This window comes from Pelobates fuscus, chromosome 1, assembly GCF_036172605.1.
Source record: "Pelobates fuscus isolate aPelFus1 chromosome 1, aPelFus1.pri, whole genome shotgun sequence".
Taxonomy (NCBI): domain Eukaryota; kingdom Metazoa; phylum Chordata; class Amphibia; order Anura; family Pelobatidae; genus Pelobates; species Pelobates fuscus.
The window spans coordinates 79,123,622-79,140,387 of record NC_086317.1 but is presented as its reverse complement, the minus strand read 5'-3'; positions in this window follow the sequence as shown (position 1 = coordinate 79,140,387).

Genomic DNA, 16,766 nt, shown 5'->3' with positions numbered 1-16,766 from the left:
TGGTTTAAAAAACCTCGACACTTCTCTGGAGAACCACCATAACGTACAGGTGGGGTAATACAGGAAGAGGCACCTACAGTGGCTACCTCTAGACCTGAACTCACAGGAGAGATAGAAGTATTACGCATCTCCTCTGGTGGATTATTAGGACGAGATAATAACGCCTGTAGCGCTAGGGCCATCTGGTCCATTCTGTGTTCCATGGCGTCAAACCTAGGATCGGAAGGACCAAGCTGACTGTTTGTACCTGCAGGATCCATTGGCCCTGTCGTAATGTCAGGATCGGGACAGGGATCCAACACGCAGAGTACAAAGAGTAGTGGGTACGTATACCGGACCTTAGAATGGCCGGACTAACGTAAGGACTAAGTAGAGAATGGTCAGAGACAAGCCGAGGTCGAGGGAACGAGAAGACAGGTAAGCGAGAGACAAGCCGGGTCAAAGGATAACAGAAAATAAGCAGAGTAATACAAACAAGCCGGGTCAGAACCAAAGAGACAAATCGAATACAAGAGCACTGAGTGACTAGACAGGCTAGAACCACGACAGGGCAATGAGCAAATGCGGGAAGCTCTATTAAATACCCCGGTTCTAGGAGGTAATCACACCCCCGACGGGTCCTGATTAGTGCTCAGGACTTGACTGACAGGTCGAGCTGGATTGGCGTCATGACGTCGGCTACTGAGCGTCGCGTCATAAAAGGATGTGGATCCCTCGCTGCCGGCGTGTAAACGACCGAGGGAACCGCGAGGAACGGAGGAAACAGCCCTTCTGGAAGGAAAAACGTCTAAGTCTCTCCTCTTATCAGAGGTAGAGACTACAGGTACCCTGACATCAGGATTGTGACTCCCCGTTTCTTTTTCTTATACGTGCTATGGTACCCTATCGGAAAGTATTTGGACATGAATGTGGGTTTGTGCGTTGTCTGAAAGTGGGTCTCTTGATAGAACGCAATGTGTGCTTTGTGTCTTTTGGCCTCCTGAAGTGCGAGACGTCTTTTGTGAGGGGAGTTGAGGCCTTTAACATTTAAAGAGAAGATATTAAGAGCCATACTTGCGAGTTGTTTGGTTGTTTGTGAGCTTTGGGCGTACTACTTGGATTTCTGTACCTGTCAGGTGTATGGGCAGGTAGATCACCGTTATATATGGTCTGAAGGTTGACCCCGAGTTCTTTTGGGCTTTATGTTGAGGCACATATGTATGAGTTGTCTGGTCAGTAGCTAGGCCGTGGGAAGCATGTGGTAGCTCGATCTGTTGTCGTTGGGTGGTTCTGCGGGTGTAACGGGACAGGGGGGGAGGAAAGTAGATAACTTGGATGGGGTTATATACAGTAAGATGGTCTCCATAGTGGGACCAAGAAGTCATAGAGACAATTGAGCAATGAAGCTCGCGTCGGGGGCCCCCTGAGGGGGTAACTCTTGACTTGTATACTCCTGGGGAAAACACTATCTCAAATATTAAGTTTCCCACATGTAGAATATTAGGACTTGGATGCATGCTAGTTATATGTTACTCGGTTCGCTAGCGGTAATACATTTCCAATAGCTAGTTATAAGATCATAACGTGAGACAGCAATCTAAACATCAATTTAAACAGTCAGATAAACAAGAAAAAAACAGCCGTCCTTTCCTAGATCCCATAAACAGTTTGTCTATCTTGGTTATAACTAACACATATAAAGGTAGTAAATCACATAAGTGTCATGCTCTGGTGTTATAGGCTTGTGGCTAATTTATAAGCAGCGTTTGCTGGTCGGTGTAGATCAGTGTGAATATTATAAGATCTGTGGGATTGCAGACCCCTAGATAAAACATCACATTGAGAATGGGAGAGTGACATGGGTAGATGGTTGTGAAACCTAAGCAGGTCAATATAGTGCACGTGGTGGTTGGTATCCACTTGTGCATGGCCTGGTATTATAGTTCCTGCTTGGTGCCCAATCATATTTAGTTCCCACATCGTATGAGGGAAATCGTGTATGTTATCTTAGGTTGGGGAAAGGATTAATATATATGACCAAGGGCTGCATATAGGTCCTAGGGCTATTTGATCAGCAGTGTGCTGTGCAAAAATAGCACATAGGTAAGTTGCACTTCTTGTGAAGCTAAATAACATTAAACAATTTAACATAACAAAGGTGGAAGTACCACATCAGTGTGGGGAGAGCCCCATGACCAGTTTACTGGTAAGCTGGGTATTAGGTAGCCCTGGAAGGGCATCATGAGACAGTCACTTAGCTGTGGCTACAGATTGCCAGTCCTGCGGAATTTTCAGCGGTGAAGTGACGGCTGGCTTCTTAGCAGCAACACCCGGTGTGATGTCTCCTAGCGGGATGTTCCATGTGGTCAGGAGCTTTTCCCCGACCTCTGGTGTTGTTATAAGGTATTCAGATCCGTTGTATCGGGCTATGATTTTCGCTGGAAAGCCCCATTTGTATGTTATGTCGGCATCTCTCATGGCTTTAGTAATTCGCTGAAACGACTTTCTCGCTGCCAGTGTAGTTGCTGAAAGGTCAGTGAACAGGTGAATATTATGAAAGGTCTCCGGTAGGGCTGGTTGTCGTCTAGATGCCTGCATTATCTGTTCTTTAGTGGTGTAATAGTGTAGTCTGGCGATAGTATCCCGAGGCATAGAAGTTGGGAGATTTTTGGGCCTCGGCAGCCGATGAATCCTGTCTATTAAAGTGGCTTCTTCCGTGAGCTCCGGCACCAGGAGGAGGAACAATTGTTTGGCAAATGAGCCTAGGGCCTTAGGGCCGATATCTTCAGAAATGCCTCGGATTCGGATATTGTTCCGTCTGTCTCTATCTTCATGATCTGCCAGTTTAGTTATAATAGAGGAAACTTTCGCTTCAATGGTCTCAAAGGCTGTAGTCACATTGTTGTGCGCCGAAATGATCTCCTCCGTTTTTGTTTCCAGGTAGTCAGTTCGCTCACCAAGTGATTGTAAATCCGCCCGGATTTCTTTAGCTATTTTGGCAAAGTCTGAAGTTAAGGATGTCTTCAATTCATTAAGCATTCTTTGTATGGATGCGTCTGTGGCTGGGACGGCTTTAGCTGAGACAGAGGTAATGTCGCTTCTGTCGGAGCTGGAAGCTGGCGATGTAGGCCTGCCGGCGCCATCTTGGATGCAGCGTGGCGGTGATTGCATAGCCGAAATCTGCAAAGGAGCCGGTTTTGGCTTTACTTTTTTCAGAGAACGTTGTGCCATTATCTCGGGTGACTTCCCCGTCGTAAGTAGGTAAGTTTAGGTGAATAGTGCTCTGCTAATCGCTGTTAATTAGTGACTCCCACACGGAGCTGATCTAACAGGCGTCCGTCTCCATTAGCCGTCAGGCCACACCCCCCCGTATATATTCTATTTTAAGACATTAATTCACTTTACCATTTTCTCCACTCATCCAGGGTAGATTTTTCCACCCATATCTATATTTTAAAACTAGAGGGACCTGGCTCCCAGACCACTTCATTGAGCTGAAGTGGTCTGGGTGCCTTTAGTGGTCCTTTAATTGAAATGAAGGTGTTATGGTGCCCAGAGGTCCTTGGCATTTTCTTATCTGAAGGATCTCCCTGTCCCCAGTGGCATCTGGTTTATTCAACGTAGTCCCATGAAGTGCATAGTGACATACACACACACACACACTTACTGAATCCTTGTGGATGGACTTCGGTGTGGGTCCTGTACGTGGACTCAGAAGTGGACCCTGTGTAGCAGACTCGGCAGTCCAGTCCCTGAGCTGTGTAAGGGGCCCCAAAATCTTTGATTGCATCCCTATTGTGGCAGTTCTAATTAAAAGATGTCTGATGATGACAGCCTGTGGTCTGGATTTAGGAATGGTTATCTCAGAGCCCAGTGTATGTGCTTTCCCTTCCATCTCATGGCAGAATAGACGGGACATCTTTGAAAAAAGAAAAACATCTAGCATCTTAAATATAAAAGTATAAAGAAAGGATATAAGTCAGCTTTAGGTAATAACTCTTGATACATCTTGATAAGCATGCCACAGCTCAGATAACAGTTCAACCTCACAGTGCACCTGTTTCTCAATTAGATGTGTTTAGATGAGGGGTCATTGCTTGAAACATTCTAAAGTAAGTGACCAGTGTCATTCCCAGAGGGCATAAGTCATTGTTCATTGTAAAAGTATTGCCAATTAATGGAATGTGTAATTATTGTTTCATTGTCACAATATTGTTAAATAATATGTTGTGTGCAGTGGATGCATGGAATGGTTAACCAATAGAGGTGGTATAATTGACTACAACATAGTAACGGATAATTTTTCTGACTAGAGAATTGAGCCATCGGCCAGCTCACAGGAAAAAGGTTGTAAATTAAAACCTATTTTAATGTTTTTTGTGTGTAAACAAAATGAGGTGGTGGAATTTAAAAACACAGATTTGGGTTTTGAGTTTCAGGAATTATTAAGAAATAACCCCACCCTTACAATGTATATTGTAAGTTCAATGAAGGGCCATTCACTTAAAGTTTGGAAGTGTTTTAATTTAGTTTTTTGGGCAATATGTATGAAATATATATCATGTTTGATCTCTCGTTTTACTAAAATATTCTGACCTGATCACAAGAAGATGAATAACGCCTTGACATAAATATATTGCATTGTGTATTGTCAGCCAGGTTTTAGAATAAATTAATTGAAAACCGGAATTCCCACTGCCCCACAGCCCCTGCCAGGGACTGGCATAAATTCTGAGATGTGCCAAAAGTGTGGGTATAATCCCTGATGAAACCTAAAGAACTTTGTAATCAATCAATGAGAGGCAAATCATATTTGTAGTGGATTTTCATTTTTATTGGCATTTTTCGAGCTATTTCCATTGTACTGTGAGTATTAGGGTTTTCTGTCAAATTTCTGCTTCTTCTGTAAAATTTGTTTGTAACATATTTTGTATTTACATCCACTTCTTTTCTCTCATGCCTTTATCTGATATACGAATCACTTTACTGAAGAGACCGATATTGTCCTAGTGTGGTTTTATAAATATTTTTGCTAAATATTTGTTGTGGGTATTTTTAGATCCGTTTAATAAATAGTTTTGGTAGTGGCAGGTTTTATAAGTGTGGGTGGTGTTGAGAATGTTTTTTTCCCATCATTCGTTTGGATCTAGTGCAGACAAATAGTGACTTTTAACTCTTTCACCTACTGAAGCAAGTCACATGCCTGCCTGGGAGTTGTGGGGTTCGTAGCAATCAGCCTGTTATTTGGATCTGGTCCCTCTATGCAAAACAGTGCCTTCCCTGCTTTTCTAGCAGCTGTTTGGTGAAAAACTGCTTTGTGATCAGAAATATACATGAAGGATTATCCTCCATCAGATGAGATGTCTCTGGGTTTGCCAGTGTGACCATTCCATTTGGCCCACCACCCAGAGGTCTACTCGACACAATTCTAAATATAATCTCATTTGAAACCATTTTCCAAAACTATGATTTTATTTTGAGAAATCAAGACACTTTTATTTTTACATTTAATTAACCAACTGAAACCTAGACACCATTGCCAGTAGTAAACCTTCTAATTTTCATCACAATTACGCAATGTGTTTTTCAAAAGCTTTTAACCATAACCTCTACTAACTTGATGAACAGAAAAAGTTTTTATCTTATCCATACGTCACTATTGATTATTTTCTTTATTCATGTACATGTCTTCAATCATAGATGTTGGTCTTTTCAGTGACAAAAAGAAAAACATTGAAATAACGACGAGTGTTACAATAGCAGAGGCACGAATATTTCTGACTTAACCCCTTAAGGACCAAATTTCTGGAATAAAAGGGAATCATGACATGTCACACATGTCATGTGTCCTTAAGGGGTTAAAGAACTGCAGTCTGACAAATCTGCCCAATAATAATGTTCATGTATTCCTGCTGAACAAACAGTATTTTCATGCCTATATTACTTTGAAATTTCTCTGAAAAGGACATGTCCCACAATGCTTTCCACCCAATCCTCACCTGACACCCTTTGACACCAATTCTAGTTCTGTAAAAACAACTACATAATGAATGTCTTTCCACTTATACCCATTTGAACCATTAAAAGCTTACCTAAGGGTCACTTTTTGACATTATTATTATATACAGAGTGCCAATGTATTCATACTGCAGCTCTGTACAACATTACAAAGAACAGCTACATAAACAATTAAAATAAAAAATAAATTACAGCCTCTTTGATGGTCATAAAAAGAAATTGGTGGAATCTTTGAATTATTTGAACCAATTATTCTAACCAAAGAAAATGTTTAATTTTCCTGCTGTACAATAGCCCAGAACTCTTCATAGAAATTTACTCCATGAACACGCCTTGCGGTAAGTTTCAGGTTAAACAAGATTCCGGGGAGAAATTCCAAACACCCTGCAAATTCTAAAATGCAACCTTCACCCCATTTTCTGTGTCTGTGAAACTATACCCCCAAATTTACATTTCCACCATTTGTCTACCTTTCCATATTTCCCACATCTTCCCTTACTTGTGTTGCTCTTCCAATAATCCTTCTCTTTTCTTTACTCTCCCCATATCCCACTTTCTCCTCTTGTGTATTTCTTACGGTCTCCCGACCAGAATTTTCCGCCCCCAGCAGTCACTTTCCCAGTCTATATATTCATCACCCTCTATGTTTGTTTATATATAGCGAATGCAAGTCTTGTTAGTGAGTAATCTCTGCTAGGACTAAGGCTAAACGTAGGTGCCGGTTGCTGGGTTGAAAGAACAGTGATATAATAAATATTCTATCCCTGCTCTTTCTGTTGACTACCAGCAGTACTCACTGCATGTTCAGGTTTCAGGCATTGGACTGAAGAAGTCCTGGATTAAGTTCTTGTCTGTAAGAACTTGCTTTCTCTCTTATATATATGTGCAGCACTCACACACCAAAGAATCAGCATATCTCGGAAGATGCAGCCAACATGTGAAAGATAGGCACAACTGAGTGCAATGTTATCATAGTATGTATCTCACACTTTTATTGTGTGGCTTGACAGATATAAGTATACCTAGGAACGTTGGTACCTAAGGCAAATTTGTCCATTGATGGCTCCAGTGAAATGTTTATATATAAAAGTGCTATTCCAAGCACTATAGCTACTTGGATTTATTGTAGTGGTAAGGGGGCATGGGGTTATGGGTTGAATACCCTCCCTCAATTATTACTTCCAAACATTTTTTGATGTTACACTCAAGGAACCTAAAGCCCACCTTCGCTGCTTGGCATTACATAATATGGTAACATCACTTACACATTATGCATTCACAATATTTGTAGAGGATATAGCTGGATTCTGCTGAGCAACAAACACAAACAATTACTAATTATAACAGCTCAATATCAGAGAAAGAATATAAATTCTGAATATATGCACAAAGGCACAAACTTAGTACACAGGTATAGTCATCAAATTCATTATGCCTGGCCGCTGACTTGGTTTATAACCAGCAATATATGTGAAAATGGCATTTTAAACCAAGTACTCTGGAAAAATAATTATATTCCTAAATGGAAATAAAAATGTTTCTTTAATATATAAAAACTATATATTCACTATTACAGAGTAAAAAAATATTGATTTATTAATTTACAGTTAGGGCATATTTAAAAAGTATATATAAAATATTCAGCTATGCATGTAATACGATCTGTCTTTTAGAGAGAGCGCTATGACCTTCATATGACCTACATACAAGAATGTCGTCAATACATCTCTCTTCCACCTTTCAAGTAACAGACACTTTTTCAGACAATATTGTAGCTGATATATCTATCAACGGAGCTATCTTACATTTAGTATACATATCCAGATCATCAGAGATTTTAAGGATTATTTATGATGTGCCATGTCTCCTCAATCCATTCAGATACAGACATTAGCTTTATTTATCCAGGGTCAAAAGCGTAAAAAAAAAATACACTCATTCTTCATAATTAACATTGCAAATCCCATTTTTAATGCACATTTCATAGAACCCTGTCGGAGGTTTTGAGAGTCCCGTATGACCAGGAAAGTGAGTCACTATAGGTAATTTAGTGATTTCCAACAAGGCCTAGATGATTATCATTTACAGTTACTTTTAGTTTACAGATTTGCGTAAACATAGGAAATACCTAGTGACAGTCCAGATAAAGTTAACTTGTTTCCTTTGGTGATTCATGAACAAAATAACACTTGAAGGGTTTTTCCATTACTTGATGTTCAGACACCAGAATACGATTTCTGTTCTAACTTATTATAATATTTACAGTGCATAGTAATTTAGATTAAATTAAAAAAGACTTCTCGATTTCAACATGGCAATTTAATTTCTCACTGCTTATTACTAATAACATTTATATTTATGTATAACCTGCTATACTTCGATTTTACGAACACTATTCAGTTCATGCCTCAACTGTGAAAAATCCTTGGATTTAGCTCTCTTAGCACTTGACGAGGATTTTGCTCAGAATGTTACGTTTACTTGAGAAAAACATGGATTTTGTTCACAGCAGGAATGTAACACTCAGAGCTGATTCACTAGCGTGAATGTTAGTGCAAACACAGAGCTTGTTTTCATGATGTGGCTAACGGTTTCTGCATCCCTATAACCTACCAGGTGTGCTCTGATGGAAAAAATGTGATTATCAAAATTTAAAACCGCATTGCACAGAACTAATGTGTGTCTGGGATATACATGATTTCCCCATACCTTTTGTTACTGTAGATGGTGTGTAAGAGGTTACATACTTTTATGTTCTGCTCATCTTTCGTTTAAGACCTAAGAGAAATGTACTTCAGACAAAACATGGTGGCATTGTTCTATGATACTGTGAGTTGTGAAGTACACTTCTAAGCGTGAAAATATTTACTCAACTGTTGCATTGAAAATCAAATTTGCGATGTCAGAGAATTAGTCTGACAGTTTAGTATTCTAAACTGGGAAAGGTCAAATGAGTGGATACACAGGAGACTTAAGTCCATTGCTCAAGCTCTTTTCTACAAGTTATCCTGTCTCTTAGAGACTGGGGTTTTGGCTAAATCTAGAAGATTTAAAGACACTCCTTCCAATCTAGATTCCCTTCCCGTTTCCATTTTCATAACCCTGCTTTTGAGGAGTTCCAGAGATAATGAACTTTCTCCAAACATTGGAGAGTTCCTTTCTTTGCATTTCTCATGGTAATCTCTGAAATGTGGGTTTTTTTCTTTAAAGGGAGCATGCTAAAGTTCTTTATCTGTGTGAAGTGGTCCTTTAACTCTTTATTGACTTTCTCTTTATTTCTTCAATTTTCCTTCAACATTTCTCTTTCTTTTTTTACATTTTTATTTTTTTAATCAAATCAGCATTATATCTATCTTGTTTCAATATGACCTTGATTTAATAATCTTACATTTTATTAAAAAAATATTTTAAAAAAGAAAGAAATATTAAAGAGAATCTAAAGTAAATTTTATTAAATGCTCTTGTTAATTCTTTGTGTTCTCTTTATTTAGATGTATGCGCCCCCTTTTTTCGTTGAATTACACCCTGAATTTATATTAAAACTTATCTTTTTATTTTTTTTAATTCTTTATTTTGATGTGCAATAAAAGAAATAACATACAGGCTTGCTAAGCCACGACAGCTTCAACAGGCTTAATATAGTCAAACATGTGTATACAATGCCATGACATGAAAAAACAATTGCACTTTTTTATGGGTTAAAGAAACAAGCTTAAAACATATTTTAAATGAGAGTATGGCGAATACTTATGTTCATTGCCAATAGACTATATATCTCAGCCTACAGTGGTCTACTATGCTAACAAGTATGTGATACTGAGTATGCGCTCTGTTTTACAAGTAACATCATGCTTAGTGGCATAGACTATATGCTTTAAATGGTAGAAGAAAAGACTAGTCAGATATGTGGTTAAACAAAGTAAATTCTGCTATAAAGCTGACTGTGATATATTGTGCTATGACTGTATGGATAGTCCAGGTGGGTCGATTTAGCCAATGCCTCTGCGCAAGGCCGGTTCTGGTGGGGCCTTCGATGGCGCTGATTGGGTCTGTTTCCAGGCATACCAGGTATGCAGCCTGCGGGAGAGTCGTGCGGGTGATTGCCCATTAGTGGAGAGCGCTTGTGTGACTGTCCCTGCAAAAACAAGAAATATAGGGCAGATAAGCCTCCAACAACTGCTGATATTGGCGATCTTTTATGGAGACAATGGAATCCCATGAGGCCACACATGGCGCCTCTCTATGACGGGCCCTCCAGGTCGTCTAGTGAAGTCATCCCTTGTCAACATGCAGGAGCAGGAGACACCTGTTGCAAAGCGGAGAGCTGACTTACCTCTAATAAAATCTGGCGATTCACCGGTCACAGAAGGTACTTTAAAGGCTCTCTTAGCTGATCTCCGACGCAAAATAGCCTCTGACATTAATACGATTAAAGAAGAAATCAACTGGACGCTGAACTCCAAACTGCTGCCCACGAGGTCCGCCTCACTAGCGTTCAATAAGAGCTGATGGCAATAAGAAGTGAACAGGCCACTATGCAACATAGCATGGCGGCCATGGAGGACCGCAGGCATTGGAAACGAGACGATCTGGGGCCTGGCAGATTCCATAACAGTAGCAGAAATACCACACCTCCTTTGGAATCTACTCACCAACCTTTTTTCGGCTAAACAAGCTGAGGCCATGCTGCTGGATGTCTTCTATCGGCTTTCGGCACCAAAATCTGACACCATGGGAACCAGCAGAGATGTTATAATCTGGTTCCAGAATGGGTCTGACAGGTAGGCTCTCATGTCGGCGGTACGTCACAAGTCACCCTACCACTTCATGGAACACGCACTAACCTTCTACCCAGATCTGTCCAGAGCCACAATGGTCTGGTGGAGGTCCATTCGACTCTTAACTGCCGAGTTGATAAGGCACCGGATACCCAACAAATGGGGCTCTCCCAGGAGTCTGCTGGTTCCCCGCGATACTGGAACTTTAAAAATTACTGATGCCTCTACAGTGTCCGGAACTCTGCAGACGCTGGGGCTGTCTATTCACACCGGAGAACAACAGCAGCCAGGACCACTTCTGGGACATACAGCCTGGGATCCTGCTAACAGGGCACTAACAAGTATCAGTGAGAAGGATATAGGCTGCCAACAGTCTCTCACTGCAGTTTGTTTTGAGAGACCCTTTTATACAAGGTTCCATAACTTGCTGAATTTCAGAATGTCCCAACAGAATCTATCTCTGACACAACTTCTGATTGGCAGGAAGGCATAAAACAATATGCATGTGTAAAGATACGTTTGTTTTACACCAACCAACCACTAGCGTTATTTAATGTATGCTTCTACCAATAAATCAAAAAGAAAGAGTTAAATTCAAGTTTTTCTTTAATTAATATAATATTTTATTCTGTTTGCTCCATTTGCAGTAACACACTAGCTTAATTAATAAAACTTGGTTATATGCAACCTTGATAATGAGCACACATTTTAATTGAGACGCTCAAGACAATAGACACCAGATGGTCTAACTGAAAATTTACGTTTCGATATGTTATGGGAAACGAAAAAAAGAATAAGATAAAAGAACTGATATTTACAGCTGCGGTTAACTATGCAGCACTTTATTCACATTACTTTTTACAATGGATCTGCCTCCTACATCTACTTTTACTGGATGCATTTACCAAAAACACAAATTTAAGCCAATATTTGATCTTAGTAGAGCTGAATTTAGTGGAATGTGGAGCAAACACCTATATAATTAAAGGAATACTATAACTTATATTATACACTACCTTATTGTTTGATAAGCTTTAAGCCCGTTTGCAGTAGAAACATGAAAAATAAACCTTTTACTTACCATTTCTCTAATGTCAAGACTCCTTGGCACTGCTACCCACTCCTCCTCCTGTGATGTCATCTTGGAGGCCTTGCCTTCAAAGTTCTGGTCCAATTCAATGCTCCTCTTAGAGGAACATTGGTGATAAGATGCATATGTGGGGAGAGTGCCGCACACACATCCAATCAAATACTTCTAATAGAAAATAATTGAATTCAATGCTTTCCTATGAGAAGTACTTGATGACGTTCAAAGTCCTCACGGACATTGAATATCATATGACCGAATTCCACTTGGTTGCTGCATAGTTAGAACCTCTAGTGGTCTAGCTCCCTGGAAGACAGAGGTGTGTTTAACCCTGCAGTCATAGCATTGCAGTTTCTACAAAACTTCAATATGTTAAATTGCATGTTTAAAACTACAGACAAGTTAATTGAGATGAATTTGGTCATGAAGACTTTAGTGATCTTTTAATTTCTTTCCCTTACATCATTCTTCCAAACCTGGGAAAAAAGTAGCCATATCCAAAACAGAAAAACGAATTAAAGGGTACTAGTTGTTTTGGTGCAAATGGTTTCTCCATCACTGCGTTTTTGCATACAGTTGATTCTAACTAAAGACATTTGGAAAAAGTTCTGCAAAAAAAAAAAAATCACGTACTTAATAAAGTAAATAATCCAGGATCTACAATAGACTCACAAACGGTAATGTACATAAAGTGCAAAACGAAAATGAAGCCCAAATGTAAATAGTAAGTCCACAATATGGCACAAAACGTTTTTGAAGTCCGGATGTAAATGATCAGTCCACAATATGTTGCATAAGAGTGAATGCACTCTCACTATGCGTATGGACAACACAAAATGGTGTGACGCTAGTGACAAAATAGTATATCTTACTAGAGAAAACAGTAGATATAAATCTATACAATCAGTGTAAAGCAAGACAGTATAAGGTAAAAACTGCTTGCTATAAAATATCTTCTGGTGCCTGGGAGTAAAAATAAAAAACATAGTGCTCACTGTAAAAATAAAACGTTTAATAAATTCACAAGACTAAAACCACTCACAAAAACCATGTGAAAAACTGCAAAGGTGGCTAAAAAGTCTACAATAGAACCTGATGTTTTGATCCTACAGATGGATAAAATGTTTAAGAGCTGCAGTCTGCGCTGTGTGTAAGATGTATAGGACCTCACCTGCAAAGTAAACAATAAGGCAATAAAGCAATACTGAAACACAATAGATATTAAAACATTCTCATCTATCTATTCCCCATTTATGTGTTTAAAATCCATTCTGCAATGTACAACATACAGACTGCCGCTATACTGGTGAATTGCAAGCTTTGCATGTTGCATACCCCCTGTGTGCAAAAAACAAGTGAACTTACAACACCGGAATAATTAATAATGAGATCCTCATTCCACCAATTTGGACCTGTCTAGGAGGGATACTGAGCATTGCAACTACTACCTGGAGCATTGCAACTACTACCCTGGAGCATTGCAACTACTACCCTGGAGCATTGCAACTACTATCTACAATAGAGTCATATCTGTATTGCTGAATTTTGTATATGGCCCAAAGGTTGGGCTCTCTGAAAGAATCTAAGCTGGGACTTTGAGAATGTGCAGTCAGCAACTGGGATGAACTGTATGCACAGTCCCGTTTACATGACTGTGAACGTGACTTTCAATAAACTGATAGCAGACGTGGTTTGACTTCCTACCTTGGCAAACTGTATCCTCAGATGCTACAGACAAATGAGAACTTACAAAAGACGTTTATAGATATAAATAAACATACTTATTTGAAGCCAATTAATAATAATCTCAGTGAAATAATAAATTACACTCTTTGAAATAATACTGACAAATATTCTTTTCAAGTTACCAGTTCCAAATAATTGGAGAGAACTTGGAAATCAAGAAACATTAAAGCATAGCTCATTGCAAATGGTCTTTTAAAGACTCCAAAAAAATATCTTTTCACCAGTAAGGAACCCTTACCACACCTCTGACCAATTTCGGTGTCTCCTCGAAAGAACTACTTTTAAGCTTGTACTTTCTATTATTGATCTCATTTGCTGTGAAACCGACGACAACCTTGATTAAATATTGTTGGATAAACATTCCAAATAATTCATTTTAGGGGGATAAACTTGAAAAAATGTTGTTGCAAAACCTTAAGATATAAAAAATGCATCATACATAAAAAAATATTTCAATATATAAAAATCATCACAATATTACAAAATATTTTTTCAAAATATTAAATCAATGTAAAAGTTTATCCAAAAATCATTTGAAAAGCTTATCTAACAGCAGGAAAGCGAGGCCGTAACACATTATAAATAAAAGATTTATTGTACAATCACAAAACCCTGGAATTGAGAATTTACAAAGGTACCCTCCATGCTACTCAATTCCACTTGAATATTTCTAGCTCGTCCAAAATTGCTTTAACAATTTAAAAATTGTTTGCTAATGATGACCTAGAACTCTCGGTGAATTCCTTCTTGATAAGTCTGGCTTTCTATTTGCATTCTACTTACACTTTTAGCCATGACAGATTTTTTTTTTTTAACAACCTATTGTCAGTGTCTTTCTGTAAGAAATTCCTAATGACTGGCTGGGTAGCAGGCACCCCCATTCCAAATTTTTTTTTTTTTTGTGAAAATAGTAAAGGCTGTATTATAGAAAATCTATTGTGAGAGCATGACATTACTCCAACATCTTTATCATCCAGGCTCAACTGATTATCAATGCTAGTTTTTGTAAAAAAAAAAAGACTCATTATAACTGAACCAGGCCATGCCTCAGAAATGAAAGCGTGCATTAAGAATCATTTTTATATTATTTATAAGCGTTGGAAAAGATCTGAACGCTGAACAAAACTGAGGGAATTGCTCTTCCATCATGCTGGTGTAGAATGGAGAGCCCTGTAACAAATTATTAATAGACAGGGGCATGCCAACTCCTGATTTTTCTCCTTTTTTGTAATCTTTATAAGATCTGTGTAAATAGAATTCAAAGACAAACTATTTGCACATTAGAAACTACAAATATATTCTGGCGTCTGTAGACCATTTATGGCTCAGATGTTGGGCATTAAGGATAGCCATCACTGGTGTAGTGATTTTTAACCTTTTTTGACAGTCGCCCAAATTATGCAACTAATGATTAACTTGACATACCATTTGTCAATTGAGAAGTTAACTAAGTTATCCATTATTCAAGTTATCCATTATTCAAGTATTCAAGGTAATTTATACTAAATGACTTCTACTTAACCTGTTGGCAAAAAATAGCATGAGGACCATGATTTAGGACTTAACCGAAGGGTCAAGAACCACTGATTTGGATAGATTAAATACTGAAGCAGAACTAGAACAAATCATAACATCCTTTTTGCTAACATCTGCCACAAAAGAGTCATTCTTCTAATTTAAATGAGAGGTAACATTTCTGTCAGCTATATTCAGATTTTATCTGAAAATCTTGAATGTTCTGAACTAGGCAGCTTGTACTGATTACCAGGTTCGGTATAGTAATTCCAAGATCTTCTTGTTGACACCACATCTTCATATCATGACGAGCAGTGACACTAACTCTTTCATCCTTTAGTGTGTTGTTTCTTTTATTTCTACTGACACACTCTTCTGATTCTGCTGCTGTGGCAACCAGACAGTTCTCCAGAGAGTTGGAACGTTGTCTTATTAAATAAAATAAAAATCCTTTACTCCATTAGCAGTGACGGAGAACCTGAATATTCTGGTAACATTGATTGGGAACCTATAATCTGATAACAGTGATGAAAAGCCCATATATTCTGACTAGTGGTGTATCCTGGTTTTGTGCTGCCCTAGGCATGACAAAACTCAGACGCCCCTTCCCCCCCGCGACCCCTCCCTTCCCCTCTACCCCGCCTTCTAAATACACACACACATTCACTGACAGACACGCATACATAACAGACATAAACACTCACTAACAGACACATACAGTCACTAGCAGACACACACATTCATTAACAGACACACATACACTCTCACAAACAGACACACACATTGTAACACACTCCCTAACAGACACACTCCCTGACATACACACACTCACTAACAGACACACACACACACACACACACACACTAACAGACACACACACACACTCACTAACAGGCACACACACACTAACAGACACACACACTCACTCACTAACAGACACACACACACACACTAACACTAACACACACACACACACACACACACTCACTAACAGAAATAAACACACACTAACAGACACACACACACTCACTCACTAACACACACACACACACACACACACACACACACACACACACACACACACACACACAATCTAACAGACACACACACACTCACTAACAGACACACACACACTAACAGAAACACACACACTCAGTAACAGACACACACACTCACTAACAGACACACACACACACACACACACACACTCACTAACAGACACACACACACACACACACACACACACACACACTCTAACAGACACACACACTTACATTAACACACTCACTTTTTTAAAATTCAATCCCCCCAGCCTCTTCACCTTTGGGAATGCTGGGGGCGGTTCTCCCTTTCCCTGGGGTCCAGTGGGGCTGCTGGGCAGAGAGTGCTGACGAGGGAGCACTGATTAGTGAGCTCTCTGCTCAGCTCCCTCACGCGCCGGGAGCCGGAATATGAAGGCTCACTAATCAGTGCTCCCTCGTCAGCACCGCCCGCCCTGGATTGTCAGTTAGCCGCCAGGCTAACAAGACATTTGCCTAGGCATTTGGGGGCGGCTTTTTTTGCCGCCTCCTGGAAAGTGCGGCCCAAGGCAAATGCCTTGTTTGCCTCGCGGCTAATATGTCCCTGATTCTGACTATAGAGAA